This window comes from Alosa alosa, chromosome 16, assembly GCF_017589495.1.
Source record: "Alosa alosa isolate M-15738 ecotype Scorff River chromosome 16, AALO_Geno_1.1, whole genome shotgun sequence".
Classification (NCBI taxonomy): domain Eukaryota; kingdom Metazoa; phylum Chordata; class Actinopteri; order Clupeiformes; family Clupeidae; genus Alosa; species Alosa alosa.
Window position 1 is genome coordinate 12,239,668 of NC_063204.1, and position 17,958 is coordinate 12,257,625.

Genomic DNA, 17,958 nt, shown 5'->3' on the forward strand with positions numbered 1-17,958 from the left:
AGCGTGTCACTCCACACTCGGCAATCGACTCCTACGGACATTCCCCTAAAGATGGCAGCTGCAGCAGCAACATTTCCGGAAAGGTACTGGCTTGATGAAATTCATTCTGGACTCTCTATCCGACCACATAAAGACCTCGGGATACTTTGGTTTGGCTTTAGGGACCCTCTACTCACTACCACGTAAGTGTAATGTTGTTTGGAACTGTAGAAGAGGTATAAAAATAGCGTTTTGTAGTGGCGAAATGACATGCCCAGGTCACTTCCAGGCTAATGAGTTTTGACTAAAAACGGTAAAATCGAACTTTCTCAAAACACATCCGAATGACATAATTTTGATGTCAACTCAACGTATGTACTCCCAATCATCCGTAAATTGATCTAAAGTGCATTTTACTCCGGATAATTCCTTTAAACATTCAAGTCAAACTAGCATGGGTAAACATTTACAATCAAACGAACAAGGTTAAACATTCAAGTCCAACTAGCATGGGTAAACATTCACAATCAAACGAACAAGGTTAAACATTCAAGTCCAACTAGAATGGATAAACATTCACAATCAAACAAACAAGGTTAAACGTTCAAGTCAAACTAGCATGGGTAAACATTCACAATCAAACTAACTTGTATCAAAGTATAACAAGAGTAAACATTTACAATCCAACTAGCCTAATCACACATTCTGTGCCACGCTACTTTGTGAAGAGGATCATCTAACTTCATCAAAACACCATGAATATCTGATATAGTGAAAGACAACAGTTGTTGATCCATTTACTTTGCCTTGTGTTTTATGTTTTTTTTTATTATGATCTTTACCTTTTGAACTATGCTTTGACTATATTGCCCTTCTATGCTTTTATTTGTTATTATTGTTTGGTTTGTTTATGTAAAGCACATTGAATGACCTCTGTGTATGAAATGCGCTATATAAATAAACTTGACATGACTTGACTTTGCCTAAATCAAATATATCAATTTATTACAGGGGAAATGTCCACATAAAGCTTTTATATAATGCCTCAAACTCGTCTACATGTGGCAATAATGCCATTGAATATAATCCATATTAAATTGTCCTATTGTGGGACATTGCCTAATGTGGGACACCTAAGCTCCAGTGGGTGTGGGTCTTTCCAAAACTAATAAATGCCAGTGAAACTATGGGAAAGCCAAAGCTGTAGGGTCCTGTGATCAAAATCGGATGTGGATTTAATGCGTTGCCCTCACATTGTATGTGATATAGCCTACTACAGAACACATTGTATGTGACACTAATATAGCCTACTACAGAAGTCTGAAAAGCAAAACATGTCCCACATTAGGACAATCCACCCCTATTTTAGCAAACCACTGCAGAATTATTTCTCAACATCTTGCGCCCATCGTAATTAACATTCTGTTTTTCAACCACTCACATCCCTCTCTCGCACCTGCCGCGTCTCGCATAATGCACAGCTTGTCCTTTGTGTGATGCTGTAGATCCACTTCACGCAGAGGATGCCTGAACTTCTGACGCGGTAGCCTTCGTGCGTGCTGGGAGATGATTATTTTAGACAGCCTCTCATCTTTAATCTTTTGATAACTGAAACGAAATCATAACAATTTGAATACTCAACAGGCACCTGGAATACTTTCCAAGTCACATACAAAATGTTAGATGAGACTTTGTTGGTTTGAATTAAACTATAAAGTAAACCGTGTTTCATTTTCGAAAAAAATGGCAATGCTAAAACAGTTTTAAAACAAAGCTTTATGAGGCTACAATGTTGCGTACACATCCCAGATTTCATAAAAAATCTACGTTTTGTAGTGGAATAATATGGTTGGTGATGGGGTTACTGAAAAAAATAACATGCTATGTGTGTGTGAGAGAGAGAGAGAGAGAGAGAGAGAGAGAGATTTTAAAGCTCCCAACAGCAGGGAGTTCGTCAACTTTTTTTACTCTTCATTTTTAAGATGAAGCGATCACTGAGTAAGTCTACTGGCACTTCGTTGGATTGTTCAATTGTGTTTTTGCATAATGTTTACGGGATATTTGAATTCCTCTGCACTGCGCTGCTCGACTCCCCAGACAGGCACAGGAAACTGGCAGGATAAACTTGCGTTTAGAAATGAGAAATTGCATTTTCAAGACACTGTAGATCTATGAGAATAGGTGACGAGAGACTTGGGTCTAAATTAATCTCTGTCGCTACCTGCTGTGTTTTTTTTTTTTTTAAATCACATTTGCTCGTACACCTGTCAAAGCCTGGAGGAAAATTCAAACATCCGGCTGTTTTGGATACAGATTCGGAAGCGTTGATTGTTCAATCTCACGGATATGACACGGTAACTGCCATCACTGAAGGATATTGAACGGTTCTGTTTTTGCCATTAACTAGAATTGCGGTTCCAAGGAACTGCAAGAGTGGGTTTGATCAGGGGCATGGAACTCGGCCTCATCCAAGGATTCCAACGGTACCTCATTTATGAAAATCGGACATATGGGTCAAAAGTTACATGCACACACACAGACAGCCCAGCCCAGCCCATTAGACATTGCCAGATGGCTTAGAACTCTTCCAGGTGCAAGCTTAAGGCGAGACACTACAGGTGAATAGGGTAACATTTTTAAATAATAGACATCACCATGAAACTTACACAGTTGATTACTTACACAAGTATGAACAAAAAATGTATTACAAGTTTTTGAAATTCGAATGTTTAATTATGCAAATTAGGCATTATCTCATTAAATATGTGCAAATTTGCATATATTTTCGGTAGATAGATCTGAACATATGATAAAGCCAGGTACAAAATTATTTTTTCATTTTGTTTGCATACAAGATGAAAATAAAATTACAGAGGGATTTCAGGATATCTGCTTTCATTACCTAGGAAATCAGAATATACTGTCCATAGCCTTAAAAAATCGATTTTTGCCATATATTTTTTATTAAAATGTCACATAAATCAGGCCAGGAATGATTTATTAACAAATCCCTCTGTAAATATCTTCAGAATACTGCTAAGTGTATATTTGGAAAGTTTGGTGTACATAGGTGCTACATGGGCTGAGATGTTTCTACTGGAAAATGAGAAAAACTCAATTTGAGAAAACAGCCTTGGAACACAGCCAAAAGATTCCGTTCTCAGCCTAGACTCGCCTTTGAACTTTCGCGATTGGTTGCGGTTACAAAGGAAGTGTCCATATTTGGATAGCACAACATCATGCAGGAAAAACAGAGCTTTCCAACGGTACTACACATGTCATGTTTTGTATCACGGTCACGGTAGAGCATGAAACGTTAGAAGACTAACTTTTGGTGAATTTAGGAGAAATATACAGGCGCGAGTAGACAAAATGTAATGAAATAAACACCTAAATGTGTAAATCGGGCTTTGTTGTTGTAGTAATGTGAAAGACTACATGCTAAGGTAGCAAATTAGCCCAAATTCTCGAAATTGACCAGTGCATGAAAAAACAATGTTTTCACCTGCCGTGTCTCGCCTTAAACAATTAGAGCTGTGATGTCATAATCGAAATTAGAATCCTGAACATTCCGCCATTCATTTCAATGGGGCCCAAAAACGCAGAAAAACGGGAATAACGCGAAAACGACAAGGGCCAGCTACATGAAAGTAACAAGCAAGCTACACTGGTTCGGGCCTGAATTTTTGGAGTTGGAACCGCGTCGATAGCTCAAACGGTCTAGGAGCAGTAGTTCGTACAAAAAGTGGGTGAAAAGGAATAATAAACTAGAATTGCGGTTCCGAGGAACTGCAAGAGTGTGATCTGGGGCATGGAACTCGGCCTCATCCAAGGATTCCAACGGTACCTCATTTATGAAAATCAGGCACACGGATCAAAAGTTATCTGCATTAACGCAACATCCAATAAGCTAAAACGCATAAATAACGTGGTTTGCTATGCTGGTTGCTAGGGCAATCATGCTGGTTGCTATGGAGGTCGCTAGGTTAGAAGGCCAGCGCCTCCTGAGAGATCCTGAAAGGGTCAGTTCTGAGGTTGTTGGCTGCTGGAACCGAAAATGGACTGCATTTTCTTAAAAGACAATGTGACTGAATGTGACTGAAGTGCGGGCAAAGTTTGCACAGAAATGTACGTTTTTTCCCACCCTCATCGACCTTGTCATAAAACTTGTTTAAATGATCACACAACGCCTCCTTGCTGCTTTGTCGTCTACATCAGCCTTTCTCAAACTTCTTTGACCTGAGGCCCAGTCAAGGCATACTTTGGGGTCATAGGGCCCACCTACATGAACCCACCCCCCATCAAATTGTAATGATATCACAATTATTATTATTTTTATACTATATTGCTATTCATGCACTTCAAAATAGTCAATGTTTAAAGTGCTAAGATTGTTCACAAAAGTTTGTGAAAACATGCACATCAGAGTACTGCTTTACTATTGTAAAATATAATTAGGCCTACAATAGTTTCATTGTTTTGCATTGTTGCATGATGCTTGCATGAGAAATACTTCTCAAAACAACAGCAGTTATATGGGTGCCGTTGTTTTGGGATGTTTCCCCATGCAAGCATCATACACTGATAGAATATTTATATGCTATTTAATTATGACCGCCAACGCAGCAGAAGCGGCGGTCATATAGGTTTAGTCAGATTTTTTTTTTTTTTTTTTTTTTTTTTTTTTTTTTTTTCATGTCCAAATTTCCGTCAATGATTCCTGGGACACTGAAAGACCGGGTAGACAAAACTTGGTGGGCATGTAACCCCATATGGATAGCATGGAACCATCGTTTTCGTTTTGATCTGTAGCCCCCCATCGCTGGACTGCACCCCCGAAAGGAGGGTAGGGCAGACACAGTTTTCTGTGAATATCTCGAGAACCGTAAGGTTTAGGAGGACCATTATTTTTTGTATGTTGATCTCAAGGGGCCATGTCAACGCATTCCATAACCACTCATTTCATGTATAGCGCCACCTAGTTAAACACAAAAAGTAAAAATGAGGTGGTGTAATTGAAGGTATCTGTGACCTAACATAGTCAAAACTGCACGAAATTGGAAGTGTAGGATCATTATGACACCCTCTGTATGCACGCCAAGTTTTGTGGAATTCCGTTCATGGGGGCCACACAATAAATTAATTTATGTTACTATACACCAACTGGCCTGTAGGTGGCCGGAGACAGTTTTCTGTGAATATCTCGAGAACCGTAGGGCCTAGGAGGTCCACCTTTTTTTATGTTGGTCTTAAGGGGCATGTCAACCCATCCCATTACCACTTATTTCATGTATAGCGCCACCTAGTTAAAAATTAAAAAGCATAAAATTAGGTGTTTTCATCTCAATATCTCTGGCTGACAAGGTCAAAACTGCACAAAATTAAAAGTGTAGGATCATTATGACACCCTCTGAATGCATGCCAAGTTTTGTGTACTTTCGTTCATGGGGGCCTTACAATAAAATAATTTATGTGTACATTTAGTGACGACACCAACAAGGATTCCCGACACTGAAAGACCGGGGTACACAAAAACTTGGTGAGCATGTAAATCATATGGATAGCATGGAACCGCCATTTTTCGCTTTCATCTGCAGCCCCCGCTGGACTGGACCCCCGAAGGAGGGTAGGGCAGACACAGTTCTCTGTGAATCTTTTATGGTATGTTGGTCTCAAGGGCCCACATAAACCTGGCTCATAATCACTCATTTGTGATTTGCCCCCCGTAAAAAATGAAAATCAGTAGGATTAAAAAAGAAAGCCAAAATAAATATTCATCATCATCATCATGGCTGCATTTTCAGTATTGGCGAAGTAGTCGTTTGTCCACTAGATGGCGCATCGTTGCAGTGAGACGTAATTTTGTTGGAAGTTAAAAGGGGTTGGAAAAACAATGGACGCCTCATACAAGGACTGTAATTTACCGCAGCTTAACATCTAATAAGGATAGGACGATGTTCACATGAAGTGTAATTCCCATTTCTTCTTGAAGCCTAAATAAATCTGAGGATGTTTATCGGACATGCTTGGTTTTACTGCAGGTACGCTTAATCTTGTAATATCAATAAGGACCTAGGTAATGTTACCGTTAGCTTGGTTGAGTGATGGAGGCATTTGATTTATTGCATTTGTAGAAAACTATAAATGCGGTTATACCAAGCAAATGTATAGCAGCACTGTTTGTATCTTTCGACTGTCATTTATTGCACGTGCTACAAAAATCATTCTGTGCAATGGAAGATTTACCAACGCTACAATCGGTCTGATGCAGTTTTGCCTATACATGCGTGAGACTGAGACGCCTGTTTATTTTGTTTTAAGTGCGTGCAGGGTGTGAGAGGGGAATCGATGTGCTTTGATTACAGCTTGGTAGTTGTAGTCTGTGAAATTAAAAAAACGCGTGTGTGTGAAGTATCCAAACAATGACACCTTCATTTCATTATGGCTGTTTTAGCAAAACACCTTAAGCTACTGTGTAGTAGGTCCCATTTAGAAGTGGCTACTTCATTTGCGCTTTCATTGACTCATGGAGCTGCGTGAATGTTATTACAACTTTTCGCCACGATATGACAGTTTAAGTCCGCTTGATACTGTAAGGCGTAAGCCATTGGTTTCCAAAGGAGATTTTATTTGTGTCGCCAGCATAGCCTATTGACAATTTATGTTGTCAATAGGCCTACCTTATAATCCTACCTGTAGCTTAGGAAGCTAACAACTTTCTATTAGGATCTAGTTTGTTAGTTACCGTTTTGTCATAACTCCCTGATGCATTTTGCATTTAGAATAGCCAGAGCGTGTATATCTCAATCGGAAAATTAAACAATATCGGGTGCCTATGGACTAGGCTGGGTGAACCCAGCCTGATCTGCCCGCTATTTATTTTTTGATTTCTTAAAAGATTGAGCTTGGTCTGATGAAAGCCAGACTAGCCATGGACCTCAGTTAAACAATGCAAGGGAACATGAATCAGCCTATATTTGCACTAACAATAACGGACAAAAGCTCTTCAACGTTGGCCCGTTAAAATGTGTATGAACAGTCTAGCGGCGCATTTCATCAAGGCCCATTTGGACATGTCAGTTATTTGCACCACTGGTTAGATGTAAACAGCACTTCGTTTCAGACTAGGCTACTGTTACTTAATTTGTGCATTAACAATAACGTTTCAGACTACTGTTACTTAATTTGTGCATTGACAATAAAGTATTACATGAACTAAAGATGACTAAAATCTTATGTAGAAGAAGAAACAAAAAAAAAAAATCCATCCATCCAAAAATGACCTTTGTTTTTGATAGCTGTTGAAAACGGCATGGAACTGACAGAGATGTTTTTGTTTATAAATACATAAAAAATAAATAAATAAATAACATTATGCTGATACCTTTTGCTTTTTCCCAAATACAATGTAGCCTACAGGTGTAAGTGACCTTTCATCAATCCAGTTGCAATGGATGAACTGTGATGAACTGCCCTACTTGTGATTGTTTAGAGATTTTAAAGGTTTTATAACAATTCTACATCTTCTTTGGCTATTCTACAATCTATTCACCTTTTCAGCACCAGTAGGGTACTTTCTGTGCAGCCGCACACACACACTCAGGCATGCCAAACAAGCATACACAAAAGTTTCAAGAGTGGGGGATGGAGTAAAATATGGAGACAAATTGAAGTGTGATTTATTTTCGCGGAACGGATGTACAGGACTGAGCGGCGGTCATATTTTGTACCGCTATGCGGTACATCTAGTTACATTTCATTTGAATGCCTGAATGTAAGGATTCAGGAAACACAATACCAGCTTTTGTGAATGGTAGGTGGCGGATCAGATAATGCGTAAATCACTGATCTGGAGATCTTTAACTATCTTTAACTAAGACTAATTAATAGCTTTTGGCTGACTTTAATACTTAATGCCAAACAGTGTTTTATATAGTCTGTGCTCTGTTTTTTATGGAAGTTGCATAAATCCACGTCGTTCTATTAAATGTCGTTTCATAATTAAAGAGCCTTCCAATAGGTTGAAGCTTAGCTTTGCTACCAACGTGCACACGCATGCATTGAATAAACGCTCATACCACAACTTAATTCTATGCCTCTATGTTTGATGACACCAAACAAGTATTTCCTACTAATTGCAGAAATGTTTGTTTTCTTTTTCTGTCCGCGGCTCCTTGATCAATTGCGCAGCAAATTATCAGACGATGACCCGGGAATAATTTCACTCTGCAGACCATTGTCCACATTGCGGACCGCGGCCCATTGTTTGACAAATGGTGACCTGCATGCTGCCATATTAAGGCCTTTTTATGGTGTTTTTTAGGGTTTTCACGTGGAAGGCTTTGTAGAAATCTGACACCCTATTCAACAAAGTTAAACTGAAAGAGCGTGCCGTTCACAGACACCAGAATGAACGACTTCACAGTAACGTTCATCAGGCAGTAGTAATACAGTACGTTCAGTTCACGTTCGCTCAAAACACGTTCAATGAACGCGTTCAGGCACAACACTGGGGAGGGGGGTAGCTGAAAGTTGACATCTGCCCTGACTGAATACTAATGAATAATGAAGCCGAGGCCCACTTGCGGCGCCGCAGTGAGTTCGTGGGCTACCGTTGCATTGTGGGAAATGGAGTATTGGTGCGTGCAAAAGAGCAGCCGGTGGCTGCGGCCTGCGGGCCGGTTCTAATACTAATCAAATATCATCCCGGGGGCCGTAGATAATTTATTCGCGGGCCGGAGCCTTGGGAGCCTTGACTTTGACATGTCTGCTGTAGATGTTTCATCTTCTCCTACACACCTGTTGACCTAACAGGCATGTAGAACTAGAAGTCTTTCTTGTCCATTGAGAGAGTGGGCTCTGAAAGTTCAGAACTTCTGATGAAGTTTTCACTGGTTGCGAAATGCAGCACAGATGAGAGGTTTTGCCCTTCGCCTTACCCTGTGGGCTGGAGCATCCGTTGCATCAGCTGAGCTCTATACAAATCTATGAATCTGGAAATCCCAGGGGAGGTACGGTGAGGGACGTTAGACACTTCACCACAGTGGACTGCAACATTTCAAACAGTAAACACTACTACAGTACATTCACTGCAATGCAGTCTGTTGATATATGAAGAGCACAGTATTTTTGACTCTGATAGGCATTAGGGTTCTGATGACATTGGGTTGACACCAGGCTATTCCTCTCTAATATGTGACAATTCCTTCCTCTCTTTCCTGAAGCTGCCCCACAGTTTTGTCATTAGAATGAAGTTTATACTAGAAGTCTGTTTCTATACAACATGAATAAACCAGCATCCAGTTAGTATACTAAGGTTCTGATGGGTTCACTGCCCAGGGGCCATATGCACCGATGTAGTGATTGTAAACCCTCCCTGTTATGTTAGACTCTGGATAAAATCTCCTAAATGAAAAACAACAACCGCTTTAAGTTAGTCTCCTTGGAGAGGAGAGATGCATCAGAAGAAGAAATAGACTTGAGTGGTGCTCTGCAGAGTCAAGGAAGAGGGAAGACAGAGGTGAACTATGGTGAGGTTGTTTGAGAAGAGGCTGTTTGGGAATACCTGAGGGAGATGCTTGTTTTGGGGTAAATGGATGTGAGCTCCAAACTCGCCGATATTGACCTGGAAAAGTGGGATGGGATGCATGATCTCATTGTGTGCTTGATCAATTAATGGATTGGCCACCCAGGGACAGATTCCCCCGTTAGAGTGAAGGTTAACCAGCATGCTGTGTGTTATCGCTCACTCTGGGAGCGCCGGCACGCTCCGCACATTACACACAAGGACACTCAATTACTAGCATGGGACACCAAGAGGGGGGGGGGGGGTCAATGCTGGAAATACCACCCTGGGGCAAAACCTGCTAATACCCCCTTGGGGCAAACCCTACTAACTCTGCTTCCAAAATCACTCTATTGGTGGGGCTGTGAGACACCCTAGGGAGTGCAGATTAAATCAGTAGTCAAGCTGAGCCTCCATTAAAACTGCAAGATAACTGCAGTGCTGGCATGCTAATATAAGCTGTAAACAGTGGCTAGATGCCAGTATCAAACTCCCCTCAGGGTTTGGTCATTATGTAGACAAGCTATGAAGGCCTGTTTAGGCCCTTAATGGAAGAAAAGAAGCCCGTCTGCATTTCTGTTTGTATAAATCACCAGGGTGTTCTCTATTATTCTCCTGTTATCTAAATGATTGATCGACAGTATGTTATTTTTCTTTAATTATATAACAGGTTGAGACCAGGTTGGTTCCTAAGAGCTATATAGTAGACGTGTGACCACGCACATCCCTTTTCACAATATTGGATGGGAGCTGGATCAGAGAAGTATACAGTAACTCCAAAAGTAAAGTCTTTACACACTGGGCCTTTTAATCAGTACTATGTAAATTGATGATGAAATATATTGAGTGTTGGACTGATTGTCTGATGTGATTCACGTGTGAGTAAGGACAAGTGGGAATTTACGATGGTGCATTTGTTTGTAGCCTGAGGAAGAGCCAGGGGCTCGAAACGTTGCATGCAAAATAAAAAAAAACCTTTCAAGGGAGCTGGTGTGCGGATCACTCACTTTTGGTTCCTAAGAGCTGACATGCATGACACTACCGTTATCTCACATCAGCACTGGAAATCTAATGTACGGTCCACTTCAGCAGTAGAATTAAGTAAACATCCTCTTCAGAGAGGTTTGGATTTCATCCACATCTTAAGGCCTCAGGGAAGCAATATTTACTTATTGCAGTTATTTTTATTTCTCTGACTGAAATGTAAGCTTTGAAGAAGGGAGCGTGTTTTTCCAAAGGAGCCTAATACATCAGAAGAGAGAGAAAAGCGCTGTCTTTTTTGAAAGTGTATTTTTGGGGCTTTTTGCCTTGATGCAGACAGGTCAGTAAAGATGGACAGGAAGCAAATGGGAGAAAGAAAGAGAGAGAGAGAAAGAGAGAGAGGAAGGGAGAGAGGAAGAGAGAGAGAGAGGCATGCCCACTTCCAATGAAACAGGAACAGTACTACATAGAGAGATATAGAGAGATAGAGGAGAGAGAGAGAGAGAGAGAGAGAGAGAGAGAGAGAGAGAGAGAGAGAGAGAGAGAGAGAAAATAACTGCGAGCCGGAATTGAACCAGGATCCCCACAGGCAGACAGACCTGCACATGACTAAGATGCCACCATCAGCAGCACAGGTGTCCGTAGATGGGAAGAGTTAATGATGGAGAAGTGGTGGGGCAGACTGAGAGCATGGCTGCCCAAGATATCCTTATCTCCCCTCAGAGTGAACCAGTATCGATTGGGCGGTGTCTGCTGTGTTTAGCTCAATATTTAAGCTGTTTGGAACAGTGCATGCAGTCAGTCAATCCATCATATCTAAAATATATCGACTCAAATCAGCTTCGACTGCTGACTCTTCCTGAAGACTTACCTGACAAAAAGAAAAGCTGAGCAGATTGATAAAAAAAGGCAGTGAAGTGCCTTGTCATACAGTCTAATCGGGGCAGCCGTGGCCCACTGGTTAGCACTCTGGACTTGTAACCGGAGGGGTTGCCGGTTCGAGCCCCGACCAGTGGGCCGCGACTGAAGTGCCCTTGAGCAAGGCACCTAACCCCTCACTGCTCCCCGAGCGCCGCCGTTGAAACAGGCAGCTCACTGCGCCGGGATTAGTGTGTGCTTCACTTCACTGTGTGCTGTTTGTGTTTCACTAATTCACCGATTGGGTTAAATGCAGAGACCAAATTTCCCTCACGGGATCAAAAAAGTATATATACTTATACTTAATCTAAATGAAGGGGCTAAGGAGGAGACAAGAGGTTGTGTTTACAGCACATGGCATCAGACACAATGCTGAACAGTGTCAGTGGTTTGTCTCTTGTGCTGAAATGTAGTATTGTGCATGTGAATGTTATTGTTTGAACAATTGCATTATGAAATATTACCCCCTGTCTATGGCACCTGTCAATGCTCAATAGCTGCTGTCCACCGAGATTTCAGGACATTGACATGTGGAATTTGTTTAGTGGGTAAAGCACTTTGCGTTAGAATACTGTACGTCCCTCCAGTTAGTCCACAATATGTAAAGGTTTGTTTTGAATGTGGATGTGATAAGCTAAATGGGAGAGGAAGAGATGTTGAGCGGATGCGATCATAATGTAATGCGAAAATGGAATATGGAACAGCTCAATATTCTGTTGCCTAGAGTATTCATTCCGTGAACTTGAATGAGAAATCAATGGCTCTTATAAAGGGTGTGTGGGCTTGATTGACACTCTTGCACTCATGTCGATGTTTGTACTCAGCTGTAGAATCAATAAAGAGTGCAGTTAGACAAATTTCTCAGAGCTATTCTGGGGTATTAAGTCATTCTTTTTATATAATCAGTTATGTGTCTTGAAAAGCCATGAAGAGGAAAACAAGCATAAGCACAATAATCTATACCCCACTTCAGAACACTTCAGACGAGTGAACTGTGATGAATGTGTGTGGTGAGAGGCTCCTTTTGAGGCCTTTTCGATTTGACATTCAGCCTCTTATAGGTTCTGGCTGTTTATTGTGTTTGTGTACAAATTCAACGCATTCTACATCTGAACGCGTTATGCTGGTTTGTGGAGGTTTATGAAAACACCATTGTTACTTCATCAGATTGCATCAGTTACTTTTATCTTCTGTGTGCCAGCCGCGGTTGCCATGACAGCAGTCCCTCTCACGTCGCTGTATGGTCCTGTCCTGATAAAAGAGAATGTTACAAATGGATAGTTGTTGACAAAAGCACCACAGAGACCTTCCTTTGTGGTTCATTTGTCTGGAAAGAGATCATTTTGTTGGTGTCAATGGCATAACAGCCTTTAGATGTCGGTAGTTTTTCTTTTCTTAAAGGGGGGTGTTGGTTTGATCTTTTCCACAGCTGTAGGCTTTTTAGATTCCTCTGATGGCTGCCAAGAAACTTTGGTGTTTTACTTCAAAACTTACTGTGACTTCTTCTTTGACTGTGTGTGTGTGAGAGAGAGAGAGTGTGTGAGAGAGAGAAAGAGAGAGACAGACTGATTAACAGACAGACAGAGAAACAGAAGGAGAGAGAGACAAGCACACACAACACATGAAACACATGTGACCCTGTTTTTTCTTTGTCCACTCTAATGGTGCTATGGTCATGTCGATTTTGGGATCATCTGTGTGAGCCTGTGAGCAAGCCCTCTGAGCGCCGAATGCCACTTTGATATGCAAATGTCCTTGTTCCTCCCTTTGCTTCTGCTGCTGTGCATCAATCCCCACTGAGTCATCAGCAGCTCGTCCCCATTCTTCCACCACTGCTCCCCTTACTTCTCCACCCTGCACTCTCTCTCCGGGCTTCTCCCAGACTCTCATGTGTTCTTTGTCCTTCTCCGATATTCGGTTCTTTAATATTTCTTACGGATCTCTTGTGTTCTTTGTGACAATATCATATTGTCTTCCTCATTTTGTGTGTTTCACATAGCCTTCTTGGTTCTACCATGTTTCTACACCACGTACGTACTGTACCAGGTACTTCCCTTCTCTACCTTCTTCTTCTGTCACTTTCTCTTCCTATCACACTTAGAACTAGAACTTAGAATGTCGGGTGGTACAATATTCTGGATTGTTCAAAGAAGTTCTCAGGCATCAGTCATCAGAGTCATCAGTCACTCAGAAATTCAGAGAGCTTAATTCACGGTACCGTAGACCTATGCTGTGTCGCTAACAAGCACAGTCTGAAGATACAGAGAAAAGACACAGTTTGTATAGAGCATGTCAAATCCCCCCCCGGTATTCCAGATATTTAATGATCACATCACCCAACTCTTCAACATTACACACAAGGATGTATCTCTTGACAACCGAAATCTGTGACACTTCCCCAAACTTTGACCTAACATACATGAAGGCGCCGACCTCCCTAGTGAAGATGGCAGCTCCATCTCAGGGCCCCCTTTATCTCAACATCTATGGATAAAAGCATCTGAATAAATGCAAATGTGCAGGTAAATGTACAGGGAAATGTTTCTTCATTGTGCCTACATGTTCTTTGGGGTTCATGCACAACACTTGTAGCACCCTTCTCTCCCCTTGCTGGTGTTAAACCCCAGTGGTGTCTGTCTGAATGTGTCTCTGCTCCATCAGCGCTGTGCAGTGCTGTGCTGTACTGAGCTGCCATCGGCTGTCCGTCTATCTGCCTGTGTGTGTGTGTGTGTGTGTGTGTGTGTGTGTGTGTGTGTGTGTGTGTGTGTGTGTGTGTGTGTGTGTCTGTCTGTCTGTCTGTCTGCCTGTCTGTGTGTCTGTCTGTCTGCCTGTCTGTGTGTGTGTCTGTCTTTCTGTCTGTCTGTGTGTCTGTTGCCCCGGCAGCAGCTTCCCTGTAAACAGCCCAGCCCAGCTCAGGGCCTCACAGGAAAAACCCAGCCGACACAAATGGAGCACATTTGTCAGGGAGGCTTTTTATCAACAACTCACTCTGATTGGTGGAAAGATTAATGGATACTGATGCCCTGCATCTCTGCTGCTGTTGTTGTCTTTCTTACTTGTCATTGTTGCCTCGTCCACACTGTTGTTGTTGTTGTTGTTGTTGTTGTTGTTGTTGTTGTTGTTGTTGTTGTTGTTGTTGCTGAATGGGTTCTTCCTCCTCATCCTCTTCTTTCCTGTGCTATCACCTCTGTTTGAATACATTAGCATCAACATAGAGGTTAAGACAGTTTGTTCTCCTCCACTTTCCAACACACACACACACACACACACACACACACACACACACACACACACACACACACACACACACACACACCTTACCCATTTATTTGCCAGGATAGGTATTTTAAAGATGCAGTCAGTGATCTTACGCAATTTCAAGCCTATAATATTTTTTGTCACATTCAGCAATCATCTCCTGACAATCCGCTAGCTGCCCATTCCGTGAGTACACTGTTAAAAAACCTGGTCTCAGTATGCAGCACAGGCTCCGAAAACTGGAAACAAACTATGTGGGGGCAGCCTGTCCCCCTAAGCAAAAAAAAAAAAAAAAAAAAAACCCTGTGTGGAGTTTCTCCGGGAATACTGAAGGGAGGGGTGAGCTACCTCTCTGGTCTGTTTCGTTTGGTCCTTGGTTTCGGACAAAACTGTCTGTTAATAAATATAAACATAAACATAAACAAAACAAGCATGACTTCCTCCACTTACTGTATATTTAAGCCCTATAATAGACTAAAGCTATTCTATAGTACACTGTGACTATTAAACAACAACTGTTTATAATTTGATTTAAGATGATTTTGTAAATACAATATCTCCAGAGATGTGAGTGGCCACTGTTGGCTGGTGTTACTCTCATAAAAGCCCCCCCACAGCCATATTTATAAATATGGCTGAGGTCGTCAGTCATATGGCCTCCAGCTCATGGCTGACTCACAGGGTTTGTAGCCAATGAGCTCAGGGTTCAAAGGTCAGTCAGTACCACTGATGGTCAGTCATTCTGATTCTAGTCGTTCTTGTGGCGAGCGTCAGTCCTGTGGCCGGCCTTCTGCCTTCTGGGGAACAGGACTGAATTGTTATTCTTTAAGTGGCGTAAGAGTATAAGGCAAATCCAGCCTGCTCTAACTCAATATTAGATTTCCTGATTCCCAGGAAGAAGTCATACGATGTCAATATCCCGAGGCTGTTCATGCCCAGTAATTTGAAATATCTGGAGATCACCCTTTTTAGATCAATTGGGGGTCCTTGAGAGGTAGGGAAGTGGTCTGTCTGGCATACGGCGTGAATAAAACATATATCTGATGCAGTTAAAAGGTGCCCCAAAACAAAAAAAGCTGAAATCCTTGAACATCTGCAGCAATGAAACTTTTTGATTAGCAAAAACTTCCTGTCTGGGGAGTGAACTCTGCAATCGCTATCCATGGGACTGAAATAGGGCAGCCGTGGCCTACTGGTTAGCGCTTCGGACTTGTGACCGGAGGATTGCCGTTTCGAACCCCGACCAGTAGGCACGGCTGAAGTGCTCTTGAGCAAGGCACCTAACCCCTCACTGCTCCCTGAGCGCCGCTGTTGTTGCAGGCAGCTCACTGTGCCGGGATTAGTGTGTGCTTCACCTCACTGTGTGTTTCACTAATTCACAAATTGGGATAAATGCAGAGACCAAATTTCCCTCACAGGGTCAAAAGAGTATATATGTTTACTTAAATCACCTCCTGTGCTTGTTCTCATGCATATGCAGAATATTTATTTAATTGTTGAAAAAACATATGTAACATATATTTTTGATGAGGTATTGTTTTTTATCTTTAGAATACATTTGCTTCCCTTTAAGTTTGGATATTTCCCTCGTTGTTTTCATCGTGAAACTAAGATGAATTGGCAAGATATTTTTATACCATTTATTTCACATACCTGTTACTGTACTATATATTATTATGTATGCTACTGTACATTTTAATAATACTGTATACATGAGTGCCTGAATAAAGAGCTGGCTTCTGAGAAATGTTGCCAAGCACAATATATGTCCAAACTTTGCTGATTCATTGAGTGAGACAGGTGTGAAATTATCACCTGTTATCTCCAGCTCTGGCAGAGTAAGAGCAAGAGCTCTGCAAGAGTCTGCAAGAGCATGGGAAGGTCTGGCGTTGGTGACCGACTGCCCAGTGCCACATAATAGCATGTTTACTCTCCAGATGGCTCCTCCTGCACTGGTATTATCTTGTCACAACAAACCAGTCCAGCCAGGGCCAGTGCAGCAGTATGTGTGTTTGTGTGTGTGTGTGTGTGTGTGTGTGTGTGTGTGTGTGTAAAAACACCTAATCATGACGCAACTGGTCTTAGTAGACAACTGAAGGACAGTGTGTGTGTTTGTGTGTGTGCTTGTGTGTGTGTGTGTGTGTGAGAGAGAGAGAGAGAGAGAGAGAGAGAGAGAGAGAGAGAGATTAGTTTGCAAGCCTAAGAAAAGTACATTCTTCTAAGAATCTCACCACCACAATGGACAGAACAAAGAGTTTGTCTAATGACTCAGCTGACACACTTTTTGTGTGACTGATTTGTCCTGCATACTGGCGCAGCAACACATTTAAAAATGGTGATGAACGTGTTTGCAAATTATGTTTTTACAGCAGGCATAAATAACTAATACATCCAGTTTCACAATGTAAATGTGAAACCATAATTCAGTGTCTTCTTCTCTGCCACTGAAACTTTATTCTCACAAAGGGGCCTTGCTGTGTGCCAGAGAGGCCAGTAAATTATGATGTCATTTTCCACTGTATAATTTCATATCTACTTTACTCAGTCCTACCGGGGGAGCATGTAACCTTTCCGTTGCCTTCAATTCATGTGGAACTGAAGTTAACTTTATTTCAAATAATGGGTGTTATGACAAGAGCACCACTATTAGTATTCACTAGGAGAACAGGGTCAACTTCTTCAGCCTCACAAATAACAATTATAGGATAGCTCTTTCTCCCTCTCTCTCGCTCTCTCTCTCTTGCCTTCTCTCACTCTCCCTGACGTGTGTGTGTGTGTGTGTGTGCGCGCATATGTGTTTCTCTCCCTCTCTCTCTCTCTGTCTCTTTCTCTCTATCTCTCTCTTTATGACACTAGAAATTAACTGCAGTAGGCATGTGATCCGGGTTGTGTTCTAACCAGTTACCTAAGCCAAGGTGTTTATGTTTCCAAGAAGACCAATTGTCATAGAACTTGGTGGAGGGGTATATACAGTATGAGCCAACGAATAACCTATTTAATTTTAGAATAGATCTGAATCATGGGCCAGAAAGACAAATTATTCTTTCCCTGCGTAATCTTTGCGAGAGAGGGCACTTGGGCCTGGCGGACGACTGTGCTTTCTGAGTGCCCGCCTAGTTGTTATTCTTGTGGTGTTTCAGTGGGTAGGTAAATAAATATTCCACTCAGATGGAATAAATAAAGTTTCTCTGCCTAGAATTTAGATTTTAGATTTGGATCTCTGCCTCTTTACATCAGCATTCTAAGGGGACTCTGAG